At 46.6% G+C, this 14,053-nt stretch overlaps 1 long non-coding RNA gene across 1 annotated transcript; it reads left to right on the top strand.

Moving 5' to 3' along the window:
• The first annotated feature begins 1,949 nt into the window (after positions 1 to 1,949).
• On the top strand, positions 1,950 to 5,446 carry LOC128503772 (uncharacterized). Its single transcript, XR_008355297.1, has 2 exons — positions 1,950 to 2,001; positions 5,132 to 5,446. It is a non-coding gene; the product is annotated as an uncharacterized LOC128503772 (long non-coding RNA).
• Positions 5,447 to 14,053: the final 8,607 nt, after the last annotated feature.

Raw genomic sequence — 14,053 nt, 5'->3', positions numbered from 1 at the left:
GTTCCCCGGGGTTTTCCGAACCCCGGGCCTACAGGCCTTTTCCCGGAGGTGTCGTCCCGTCCCTTCCCCCCCCCCCCCCCCATATCTTTCTTTCCTCCGTTTTTTCGCATCTGCCGGTTCTTTCCCCGTTTTCTCTCCGCTGTCTTTTCTCTCTTACCTTTCTTCGCTTTCCGCCTTCTCCGTCTTCCGTCCTAGTGCCTCCCTTCTGCGCACCCGCGTTTCGCGGGCTTTTTCCTGCCTTCTTGCGCTAGGGAGCAGTAATATGGCCGACGACCATAAGACAGAGGGAGAACCAAGATGGCGGCGGAAATCTCGTCACGCGAGACCTCGCCGCCAAGCCACAATGGCGGCGAGGTCTCGCGTGACGAGATTTCCGCCGCCATCTTGGTTCTCCCTCTGTCTTATGGTCGTCGGCCATATTACTGCTCCCTAGCGTTTCTTATATTGCGGTCGGGTTTCACTGCCCTCTGGTGGGCTCCGGTCGCCATTTTTCTTTCATTTCTTTCCGTTTTTTCTGTTTACAGGTTTTTTCTTTAACAGTTACCTGTTTAGCGGTATAGTTACACTATTTAGTGCTGTTTTGGGGATTTTGTCAATCGGCTATTTATCCCAGGCTGAGCACCTGTGGATGATTTATTCAGCTATATTTTATATATATATATGAGTGCCTTGGTTAACGTTATCTGCCCTTACACTGCCCTCTCTTTTTCCCCGCAGTCATGTCTCAGGACAACATGCCCTCACAAGACGCTTTTCTAGCCTGGCTGGAATCTAAATTCTCTACTTCGGTAGAGACATTCTTTAATAAAATGTCAGCTAGTTTACCTGCCCAAGGGCATCCCCCTGTCCCATCCGGCCCCCCTAATGCCCCTTCAGACTCTGAGTCTGATAAATCAGATGGGGAAGCGTCTGGTTCTAAACGACCCTGGAAGGGCAACAGTATATCTGCGGGCAAGGGCAAGGCTCCAGCCAAACGCCCTAAAACTTCTGGCACTCCTGATGACCCACTATCCATAGTGGATGAATGGCGGGCAGACTCCTCCATTGGGTCTGATATTTCTATTAATCTGGCCTCGTCCAGAGATGTTGACTCCGGGTTCGTCCGTGAGTATTTGGTGGATGAGCCCCACCGTGCCGATCCCCCTCAATCCCATTCCGCCTCCACGTCCACGGACCTCCCGGTCCTTGACCCTACTGGGTCTTCTATGTTCGACCCCACTACTATGCGCCACCCTAGGGCCACAGAATGGGCTCCTCCCGAGCATATCGCCCTTTACCTCCATAAATGGCTCCGGAAGCCTCTTCCTAAGGAGGTGCGTAATAAGCTTAGAGCGGAATGTCCCCGCCCATCCATCCCGGATAAAGTGGCCCTCACTCCAGAATTTGACCCCAATGTGGTCGCTCTCCTGTCGGCACAAAATAAAGACCCTAGACGGGGTTTAGAACAAGGCTTAAAGTCCGCTCAGGACAAAGTCCTGGATATGGTTGGACCTGTCACCCAAATCCTTTCACTAGCAGACAGGGCTTTTCTGCACAATACTCCCCTAGACCCCAAGGTCATACGCGATTGGGCCCTTCGCGTGGTCTGCCTCCTGGGGAACGCCAATGTTTCCATCGCCACAGAGCGTCGCAAGGCGGCCTTGCTACGCATGGATCCTCGCCTAGCGTAGTTGGGCACCAAGGATTTGGGAGCAGCTGCTAACGGCTTGCTTTTTGGCGACGCTTTCGTGAAGGAGCTTAATCGCCACGTGTCCCTTATGACATCATGGAACAAGGCGAAGCTGTCCATGAAGAAGGTGTTTCAGCCGAACCTTCGTTTTTCCGGGAGGGCTGGACGACCGAGGGGCCGGGTCGCCAGCCGTACTTCAGCACAAGGTCCCCGGAATTTCCCACAGCCACAGTCTTCGTTCCGACCGTCCTACAACCAGAGGCCCTTTTCCACCCGTGGAGGTTACAGAGGCAGAGGCGCTCAGGGATTTCCCAGAGGACGCTCCAGCTTTGGTAAGTCAAACTGTTTCTTGTCCTTCTTTTCCTCTGCGGGTTGGGGGTCGCATATCCCATTTTTTCCGCAACTGGGCGTGGATTTCTTCCGACCCCTGGATCCTCCAAACGGTCCAGGGCTTCCAGATAGACTTTGTCTCTCCCCCCTTTCAGGTTCGCAGACCTCGCCCTGCCTTCCGATCCGTGGCCAATCAGGCTCTCATAACGAAGGAGCTCCGGGCCCTGCGCGACAAAGGGGCCATTCAGCGAGCCCCCGGTCCCGTAGGTTTCCTCAGCACCATTTTCCTGGTGCGCAAACGCACGGGCGACTTTCGTCCCGTAATCAATCTGCGTTCCCTAAATGCTTTCGTAGTCTATCGCCACTTCAAGATGGAGGGCATTCATCTACTCCGAGACCTTATGTCGGAGGGCGATTGGTTCACCAGGCTGGACCTTACAGACGCTTACCTTTCGGTTCCTATACACCCGGATCACAGGCGGTTTCTCCAATTCCGCTGGGGCTCGCAGGTTTGGCAGTTCAGGGCTCTTCCTTTCGGTCTCAGCTCAGCCCCATGGTGCTTTACCAAGCTCCTAAAGCCGGTCATGGCTTTCTTCAGATCCAGGGGCGTCAGGTGCATAATTTATCTGGACGACATCCTGTTATTTTCGAGCTGCCGAGAGACTCTACTCTCTCAGACGGGTTTTGTCGTTCGGACACTTCACGAGCTCGGATTCATTGTAAATACCCTAAAGTCAGAGCTGGTCCCGAGTCAACGGATTTTGTTTCTGGGTTTCGAGATAGACTCGCAAGCAGCTATGCTTCGTCTTCCTCGGTCCAAGGTGGTTTCCATTCGGAAGGAGATTCGGGCTCTTCTCCGCCGAGATTTTTGCTCCCTTCGTCTCCTGGCTCGGGTGGTGGGTCTCCTCTCGTCCTCCATTCAGGCAATATTTCCCGCCCCTCTCCACTATCGGGCGCTTCAACGCCTCAAGGCCCACCACTTACGACAGTTGCCCTCTTACGACCAGGTGATTCGGCTTACACAGGAGGTTCGCATCGAGCTTCTCTGGTGGCTCCGTCACATGGAGGCGTGGAACGGTCGGGCGATCTTCGGTTCCCGACCGGACTTCGTTCTCGAATCCGACGCCAGTCTTCTAGGATGGGGTGCCGCCTCCGACTCAGAGGCGACCGGAGGTCGCTGGTCTCTGGAGGAGCGTTCGCTCCACATCAACTGTCTGGAGTTGATTGCGGGGTCCTTCGCGATCCGGAGCCTGGCCAGGGACCGCTCAGACTGCTGTCTTCTTCTACGGATGGACAACTTTTCAGCAGTCCGGTACATCAATCGCCTGGGGGGCACGCGCTCCAAGCGCCTCACGGATGTGACGAAGGATATCTTCGAGTTTTGTCTAGCTCGCAATATCACCCTCCAGGCGGAATATCTCCCGGGCACCGAGAATCTTCTGGCAGATTGGTTCTCTCGGCATTGGCGGGATGCGAGCGACTGGAGACTCCACCGGCAGGTCTTCCAGGACCTCCAGCGTCGGAGGGGACCGTTTCATCTAGACTTGTTCGCGTCCAGGACGAACCGTCAGACGAGGGATTTTTTCAGTTGGCTCCCGGACCCAGAAGCCCTGGCGACGGACGCCTTTATGCAGGTGTGGCCCCCTCGGGGTGCGTATGCATTCCCCCCATTCGCCCTCATTCCGAGAGTCGTCCATCACTTACGGCGCGGCGGCGGCTCGCTGGTCCTGGTGACCCCCCTCTGGCATGCGCAGCCGTGGTTCCCAGCTCTGTTGCAACTGTCGGTGCGGGATCCTCTGGCGCTTCCATCTTTTCCTTCTCTCCTGTTGGGTTCGGAAGGTCAGTTGCATCCCCTCATCCAGGAGGGTCGTCTTCTCCTTGTGGCGTGGACGATCTCGGGGGAACTGGAACAGGCTCGGGCCTATCGGACGCAGCTCAGTCCTTGCTGCGAGAATCTTGGGCTCCAGGTACCCGAAAGTCGTACCGCGCAGCTTGGCGAAATTGGGCTGCTTGGTGTGTGGGACGGCAAGTGGATCCCCATTCAGCCTCTTTAGATTTTGTCCTTAATTTTCTGGCTGAGTTGTTTTCTTCGGGTAAATCCTATCGTACTATTAATGTCTTTCGGTCTGCCATTTCTGGCGGTCATGTCGGTGTGTCGGGGGAGCCGGTTGGTAAGGCTCCTTTGGTCTGCCGCTTACTCCGCGGCATTCGGTTATCTCGGCCCCCGGCACCTCGCTATACATCTCTGTGGGATGTGGCGGTGGTACTCGATTTCCTGCGGTCTTGGCCAGACAACGAGTCTCTCTCTCTGCGCCAATTGTCGGCAAAACTTACCCTCTTGTTATGTCTTCTTTCTTTTCGTAGGGTTTCAGACGTCAAGGCTCTTGATACCCACGCCATTTCTTTTTCCCCGGAGGGTCTGGTGTTCCAGATTCATAGGAGAACTAAGACCTTTTCTTCGTCAATTTCCTATCCCTATTTCAGGGATGACCCTAGGATCTGTGTGGCCCGATGTGTTCAGTCATACTTGTCGCGTTCTGCTATGGTACGTCCTCCTTCGGTGTCCCAGCTTCTCATTTCTTATGTGAAGCCGTTTAAAGCCGTCTCTTCCCCGACTTTAGCTCGTTGGGTCCGTTGGCTCCTTGTTCTAGCGGGCGTGGATGCTGGTTTTGGGGCTCATTCGGTTCGTGGTGCTGCTGCATCTTGCGCCCTTCGGTCTGGGGCTGCTCTGGATGATATCCTCAAGGCGGCGGATTGGTCCCGGGCTTCCACGTTTCGGGAATTTTATTTTCGCCCTGTATCTTCAGCAGCGGTGGCTCTCCTTACGGGCGTTAAAAATGCAAAATAGGAAGCCTCCTGTCTTGCCTTAAAATTGGAAATTATTCTAGCCTCGGTGCACGAATAATTATAATTTTAATAAAGACAGGAGGCGAGTATTTTCCCTCCCATCCCTTCCCTATCCGGTAAGTGGGTACGTGTTTATTGCTTTCATAGCTCGATGTACATGTTTTCCCTGTGTTTGGGTATGCTCATTTTCTGATGTTATAGATCTGTTGATTCGTCTTCATGTTGGTGCCTTTTCTCAGGTATATTTGGCATCTGGTCCTGTTACGTTTTCTCTCTTTATTTCAGCGTGAACTTACCGTCCGGTGTGGATGATTCAGCTCACCGTGTTTGAGCTCCGTTGGCTCCGTTGGAGGTGCTGTCGCTGATTCCTGGCGAGTGCTAGTTACTGTTCAGTCCGGTGGTGTTTTTCATCGATCTGCGTTGGTCGTCCGATTTTGATGGACATTTTCTTCAGTCCGGTTCACAGCGACGAAAGAGGAAGAGGAGGAGGGCTTAGGGGTTTATATACCTCTTATGTTATGTATTTCTATTGGTTGTTTCCACTTGTTATGTTAACTCTTTCTTTGCTGCTACTGTGAGAGTAAAGGAAGTAATGCAAAATACTCGCCTCCTGTCTTTATTAAAATTATAATTATTCGTGCACCGAGGCTAGAATAATTTCCAATTGTTGCTTAATACAGAGTTTATTCATTAAATAAAATTATACTGCATGTTTATGAAAAAATGAGGCAGTCCTTCACAGTTCTTTGCATCGGATTGAAGACTGTGAAGGACTCGTTTAGGTCTCACTCCTTTCCTCTGATCAACCCTTCCCTGTAGTGGAAAAAATGGATATCCTGTAATATATTCAAAAAAATATTACGCAGTTCAGGAAACGCTTTTATAACATTTTCATCCATTCTGTTGCTTCAAAGAATATTGCAGTAACAAAAACATGATTCCAATGTTTCTATCACTCAAGGTACTGAACTGCTGGAGATAAAGATTATATCAAATATTTTAAAATCAATACCTAATAACCTAATAAATCAATAAGAAGATCACACACACACAGGGAACCCGCTTGAGTGATCTCGTCAGACTTCTTTCACATACAGCACCAACCATTGAGCAAGCCTTACAAAAAAGGATATATATACATATGTGTGTATGTGTGTTTATGTGTGTGCCGTGCCCCCCCCACCGCAAAAAAAGCACCTTGATATAAATATTGGGCCTGAAGATTTTGTATATTTAAAAAGGGTTAAGAGGGTACCAGGGAACCTTCCAGGTTCGGCCCATAGTCTGTGGGTCAGTTCTTTCTCTGGGCAGGGGAGCAGGGTTTCACCATGCCCGTTCCTCGTCCTCTTTAGTCCCATCTCTCCAAAGGAGGGAGAGCTCCAGGCATCCGACCCAGGAAGTTTCCAGGTAATGATAAAGACGCTTGGACAATTTACTGATCCAAATGGCCTCAAATACATGAATAACTTACTTATCAAGTTCTTTAATATATATTAATAAACTTACCATTTTAAGATGGTATAGCTCTAGAACTGTGGCATAATGCCCCCACTGGTCTTGGCTGCTTTAAGTAGCCAATCACTGTCAGGAAAGCACTCCCAGTGGAGTTAATGGGAGCATCGAATGCACATGCCGTGGTGGGCCAAATTGTAGTTGGCTTGTGGCAAATATCTCCATCTGCAATCGAACACACTATAGGGAGGGGGCATCTGAAATGTCTAGAGATGGTTTTAATGAATTCCCATATGCCGCCATAGTGCACCATTAACGTACAACTGAGTAATGGATTGTAAGCATCCACATCTTGGTTATGCGTGGGTAGTCAGTCCATCGGAAGGCAAACAGGAAAGTTGGACAATCCAAGCAGTATAGATGTTAATGAAATAAAATACATGATTACACCTAAATGGTCAGACAGAAATATGGTCTGCTGGGTCAAAAAGCAGCTTCACATCACAAGCCAACAGAGAATCACCTGACCGCAAAATCAATGTTCTTCATTGCCAGTAAAAATGGAGGAATGACAAAAATAATTCTTGGTCTGAAAAGCACAGATTTTACAAGTTCTTTCAGCTTGTTGCTGATCAGTAATGCTCACTGTAAATAGAATGCAGCCTGTTGTATTACAGAATATATTTCCTGAGGCTAGCCTTCCCGGAGAAGCAGATGTAGTGCAAAGAACACCGCAAAAGAAAAATACAGTATTGCAAAGTGCCACAATTCTCTGCGGTTTCCTTGGGTGGGTTAGGGAATGCTGAAATACAACAGCACGAACACCACTTTTTCAATAATAGGCTTTCAATACATTGTCTTCAGAGCGAATCCTCTTGGAATTCAACCAGACACAAAAGGAATCAGGAATCATACTTGCAGACAAGTTGTTAAAGAACATTTCTCTCTGTCTCCTATGGAACTCTATCCCAAAATTAGAAAGCAGTGGACAATAAAGCACATCAAAAGTTTTCTTCACAGGGAACAATAAAATATCTACACTATATGGACAAAGGTACTGCGACACTTGTCCATTACCCCCTCCTTTGCAGCTATAACACTCCAAAATCTTGTGAAAATCCTTCCCAGAACAGTGGAAGCTGTTCCTGTGCCATCTTGTTTGTCCCCAAACAGCTTGTTTGTGCCATCTTTGTCCTGAACAGCTTGTCATTGCCTCCGAACATCTTACCTGTGTCACTAAACACCTTGCCTGTGCCATCTTTGTTCCCAAATAACTTGTCAGTGCCCCAAACAGCTTGTCTGTGCCATCTCTGTACCCAAACAGCTTACCAATGCTCCAGATTATCTGTGCTATCTTTGGGCACTTTGACAAGATGTTTGGGCACAAAGTTTGTCTGTGCCATCTTTGCCACCAAACAGCTTGTCAGTGCTCCCAAACAGCCTGCCTATGTCCCTGCCCACAGCACTTAACTGTAGGAGTGGTGTGTCTCTCTTCCTCCATGCTGTGTACAGACTGATCCAGCATGCAGGAAGTGAGTGTGAGTATAGAAAGTGTGAGTGATCATCCGATCGGATGATCTCTACACTCTCCGTACCACTAGCTGTGGGTATTACCCACACCTAATGGCTTTAAATAGATGGACACATGGTCGCAGGGGTTGTGAACACTGATGTTTTGAGAGCATACATGTGAGTGGCTGCTGTCTCAAAGACTTTTACTGAGCATGCGCTACATTAGGGCTACAGAAAAATGACTTAGTGACTTTAAAAAGCAGGATCACACAGTTTTACCAATACACGGTCAGGAAAAATAATTTATTGTTCTGAAGAGAACAGGGTTCCTTGTTGTCTTGGCTGCGACTGTGGAGCCACATAAGACAACATGGATATTGCACGTCTTTAACACACTGGGTGTTAACTGCAGAGATGGCAGCGTGACTCAGCTGTTTAATAATTTCACAAAGTTTAACAAAGAGTAATAAAGCTAACATTAGGTGTGTCCTCCAGGGATGACTCACCAGAGATGATAAATGTACACTATTATATACGGTTTCAGTACAGATGGATTGAACAGAATACAATAGACAGATAGCAATTTACCAATGTGTTTAACATGATATGCAGACCATACTTTCTACGTAATGATCAGGACACACCATGGAGGTACAGCTAGGTCAAATGTGTGGGGCCCATCCTCTAAAGGACCCTGGCTGGGGCCCACATAGTCCTACACTGGTCTATTCCCCCCACACCGTTATCCCCCCGGAGGACAGATAAAATGTCGTGCAATATGGGGGACCGGAGCTGTACTTCTTTAACAATGATTATGTACCGCTACAGAGAAGAGGTAGGCTAACTCACAAAAGTGTGAGACAATCCATGCTAGAGCCAACCTTCACCAGCACCAACTAACCCCAGATGCCCATAATGATGCCACAATGAGGCACTGACAGAAAGGAGAGCTTATTCTCCATTGTCTGGCTGAATCTAATCAGTTATAATGCGAGCAGGTTATCTCACAACAGACCAAGCCGTCAAGACAATGGAGTTCAGGCCCCCCATGCTCCAAGGACTTGTGGCTTGTTTGCCTTTTCTTTCTCCTGAGTCATGTGTGTTTACACTACTAACATACATGGGAATTCAACGGATTTCATCCAGAGGCTCCTGCAAATCAGAAGGGGTTACTGGCTTTGGGGTCATAGTGTTTAATCTTGATTCTGCCCGCTTCCCACCATTTTCAAGTCTATTTGGTGTTAACTCTACCCCTTATCTAAACCATGTCCCCTCCTGTAACCTACAAGAAGCAAGACGGGGAGAGGTTGGGGTGGGAAATCTATTTAACGATTAAAATTATGCATCTTATTAAGGGGATTGTACAAAACATGATTAGCTGAGTCTTTTAGTTCTTGCAAGTATCATACCTAAAGAAACCAAAGTTTAAGAAGACCAAGCGGTGGATAATCTGGACAAGTCTGTGCAAAGAATTATGGCTAATGCTCACAAAATACCCCTTGGCATTTGGTTACCCAGGAAACTGCTTATGTTTAATCGGAATTTTGAAAGAAAGGTGCCAATACGCCATGTATTACCACTATGTCAGCGTCACTATTAATTCAAAGTTTCCAGGTTGCTCTGCCAGTTAGGTTGGGGTTTAAACCAGAGAGGTTAGGGAGGCCATACCTGACGTGTTTTTAGAACACATAGAATTTTGTAGAAGTCTGACTTCAATGAATGTATCGCACATAACAGGCATTGCTTTATCTGCCCTTTTCAGCAATATGTAAAATATGATATATTGGAGAATAAACTTTGCCTATCCCCTAAATCTAAGTCCTCCAAGCAAGCAGGACGAGATCCACAGAAGTACCCTTTTGGTGCCAGGGGGTGGGCTGGCACTGAAAGTTTGCAGCTTTTGGGGGAAGAAAAACACTTAAGAGGCAAAAATGAGCTACTGCCCTTTTTGATGTCATTTGTATACCCAAAGTATTATGTATTATGCTATTATGAAATGCAAAGCAATGCTAAAAATGTTGTTCCTTGAAAATGCCCAATAAAAATGTATGCCTAAAAATGTAATGTGCTTAGACAGGCCTTAAATATAAAAAGTAGTTAAAGCTAAACAATTTTAGTAAAACACTGAAGACACACAATGAGCTTCTCAATTGTTTGCATGTCCTAAGTACTCCCTGTGTTAAGAATTCCACAGTAGAGTTAAAGAGTTACCAAAAAAGACTTATTCACTGAAACACTTAATACGTTTTTTTGGAACAATTCCTCGTTTTTGCATCATATAATGTCTCCAGGAGGCTGCATATTAGCCATTTGTATGTGTTCTAGCAGTTCTCTTACCCCATTCTACTAGACAAACACCCTGACTCCTTATCATACTGCCTGTGGTAAACAGTAGAATGGCTCAGTCTTAATCACACACACTGGACAATCTGACTGATGAAAGTGGCCCAAATAGCACATGGCTGACAGCAATGGCGTGCAGGGAAGAAAAGGGTTTTTTTGTAGCAAAATATGATAAAACTAGTTTTTTACAATGGTAATTCACACACGTGTATACAGCACTTATATTTATGGTAATGCTGGATAAAAAAAAAATTAAAATGATAAAGATTTTGTATCCTATTTTTTATTCTTCTAAATGTAAAAAATCAGTTCTGGTGTTTCTGTAAAACACAAAAATGTCTATGTTCTCTTCACTGATCCCTTTTTGGCAGAATAGGATGCTCGGATCTGTAATTTTGCTGCTTATACACAGTAATAGCACAGTGTCAGCTAAACCACAATGTTTGTGAATACATATTGTCTCAGACAATGACACTATATCTGGTGGGCTGAGGCCCAATAGGAGTTAGATGGCTTCTCATTGTCCAAACCTGCCCCGTGTATCAATAGTTTGTATGGAAAGTGTCACAGTAAGCATCTTGGTTATGTTTGGTTTATATGATAAGGAGTTCCTCTGTGGTGTCTAGTGCATGCAGTCTAAAGCCCTGGGGTGTGACGTCGTCTGCTGGCAGCCTGTATCTTTTCACAAAGTGTCACTGTAGACCAGGGCCACCATCAGTGAGATACACCAATACACATGTATGGGGCCTCCGTGATCGGTCATGGACCATATCATTGCCCCTAGCCACCCATTAAACATGTATGGTATGTGTCTGGGCCCTTGTGTGATCTGGAGATTGGGGCCCCCTTTACAGACTTTGGGGTTTGGTGGCCCAATTGGAAATATGGGGTAGAGCAGTGAGAGGGGGAGGCAGAAGAAGCTGGTATGGGATGGGACAGGTGGACACACCAACACCGGACTCTGGAGAAGTGGAAACGTGTTCTCTGTAGTGATAAATCAGGCTTAACTATTTGGAAGTCTGATGGATATGTCTCGGTTTGGGGGATGCTAGGAGAACACTACCTACTAGAATGCACAGTGCCAACTGTAAATTTTGGTGCAGGAGGGATAATGGTCTGGGGCTGCTTTTCATGGGTTGGAGCCCTTACTTCCAGTAAAGGGACATACCCAGACATTTTGGACAATTGTTTGCTCCCAACTTTGTGATTTGGGGAAGGCCCTTTTTTATTCTAGCATGACTGTGTCCCAGCGCACAAAACAACATCCATAAAGACACGGTTGGATGAGTTTGGTGTGGAAAAACTTGACCGGCCTTTCAGAGACCTGACCTCAACCCCATCAAACACCTTTGGGATGAACTGGAACAGAGATTGCGAGCCGGGCCTTCTCGTCCAACATCAGTGCCTGACCTCACAAATGCCCTTTTTCTGAGTAGGCAAAGATTCCCACAGACATGCTCCAAAATCTTTGGGAAAGGCTTCCCAGAAGAGTGCGAGGGCTGGAGCTTCCCAGGAGTCTTGTATTAAGCTACACATGTATGGCACTGTTCTTCCACTAGATATTATATTGAGTGTCTGCTCAGTTAGATAACCGATTATAACTGCGACACACATGGCCCAGTTTTTAATTAATGAGGAACCATATTTCTGCTTTATGGATGATTTAGTTGAATAACAGAAGATGCATTTTAGCAACACAAGTTTGTATACAAAATTGTAAATATTTAATATCATCCCATTACTAGTGACTCAACATTATAACGTCTCCCCCACAAAGCATCCTTAATTGCTTGTTGGTTGTATGATGTCACATAGCAGTGCTTCCTTACAAATAAACATATGTTAGATCGGGTAAGTGAAGGCAGACAGCTGCGATGAACATTATACCAATTATCTCAACGTGGCAACTGCGTTAGCTACAAAGAGTGGATTAATTGCGGTATCTTAAGGTGGCTGACATAAAGCGGGCAGGCAAATCAACAAGCGATATGAACCCGGAGATATCATCAATATACCGAAGAATGAAGCATTTATGGTGAGTGATGCTTTGGACACTAATGGGGTGTACCGGCCTGAGCCGACGTCCGAAGCCCCATACAACATACCTGGGAACTCTCCGGGCTGCTGCTCCAGCTCTCCTATGCTGCTCAGGGATGTGTTTGTATAATTTAGAGATTTTTTTTTCCATATTTTGTTTTTTTTGTTCATCAGAGAGAAAGGAGAAAGAAAAGATTCTAATGAAAGACGTATCAGAGGAGACAGGGAGACAATAGGCAATAAAACAGGTAAAATGAGAAAGGAGAGAAGACAGAAAGAAGAAGAGAGGGAGAAAAAGAGAAATGAGGAATGAGAGGAGATGGAAGAGAAGTCCCTTTACATTTTTGTTAGGTCCCCTTGGGAATGGATTGAGGGACGCTGCAGAATCCCACTACATGCGTTGGCCCCTTTCGCTGCCCACCAACTAGTGTGCTTGAAAGAGACGGTTGGCCAATGTACCGTCTGCTACATACGTGGTATATAAATCAAAATAATCACCAAAAACGAACAAACTACCAATAATGGTAGAGGTACGTGCACTGTACATATATAAACACCAACACCTAATACAAGGAGAGCACGTAAGGAAAAAAGGTATATACAAAGTAAATCTTTATTAAACAATATGATTTAAATACATATAAAAACTATATATAATATAAAAGCATCTCGGCACCACGACACATATAGGAAAGTACATAAGAACAGAGGCACAGGACTACAGGAACTAGGATGGAAATACGCATGTATATGAAGGCACAAATAAGAAACACAAGGATGACCACAGCGATAAAGTGAAAAGGAACAAATGAAATAACATACAGCAACGGTACATCAGTGCTCAAAAGTTACAAACCAACCTAGAAACAAGGCTGAAAACAGCAAAAAGCCTGGTAATGAATGGTGCCAAGTCCAAACGTACCAACCCCAACGTACGTTTCTTTTACGTTTTTTATATGTATTTAAATCATATTGTTTAATAAAGATTTACTTTGTATATACCTTTTTTCCTTACGTGCTCTCCTTGCAATAGGTTTTGGTTTATATACATGGTATATACACCTCCAGTCAGCACGCCGGCCGTATAACAGGACTCTGTGTGCATGTTTAGCGTTCCCATTCATTTATAACGGAGGGCTTTCCTGACACCCGTTGCGGAAACGTCAGACCGCTGCACTTTAGCTCTGGAGCTGCAACTTCTCCCAAAGGTAAGCAAACTCTTCTTCATGTTTAATTTATTAATTTTCTTACAAAGCACTGAAATGTGATTGTCCAGGAGGCTGCACGGGACACTAACCTGTCGCTTTAAACCACCTTAATATAAATTCATTTAGTTGCGCGGGGGGGGGGGGGATAAAATCTACTTACCTTTTTTTTGGCATCCGTTTTAGTGCCTTGAAAGGAGCCAATCGCTGACAGGAAAGCGCACCCACAGGAGCCAATGGGAGTGATTTCTGCATATGGTGGTTAGAAGCCCAGGAATTCTCGCGCAGCACTGAGTATACTGTGTGCCATGGGGCTGGTATAGGGAGTTAGGAAAGAGGTAAATGCATGGGGGGGGGGTCCTGCTAATCTATCCATGCCTTTGCCAGGGGAGAGAGTGTTAAGAGGATAGCATATAATGCTGTACTGTCCCTTTCATTATTTGCGGTATAGCTGTTGTTATACAGAGGCAGACATCACATACATTCTACAAAGCGAAAGCAGTGAGCCGCCGAAGGCGTGCCGAGCTCTGCGCCTTCGCAATGCCTGCAATCTGCATATATTAATGACAATTATGAAAAGAGCAGGAGCGGGGCGGTCTTACGTGACGTCACGAACACACCACATGATCGCGTTTAGTCGGCCTCCGGCTCCACCCTG

Source organism: Spea bombifrons, chromosome 8 (assembly GCF_027358695.1).
Source record: "Spea bombifrons isolate aSpeBom1 chromosome 8, aSpeBom1.2.pri, whole genome shotgun sequence".
Taxonomy (NCBI): domain Eukaryota; kingdom Metazoa; phylum Chordata; class Amphibia; order Anura; family Pelobatidae; genus Spea; species Spea bombifrons.
The sequence above is the reverse complement of the archived record's forward strand: the minus strand, read 5'-3'. Positions and strand labels throughout refer to the sequence as shown.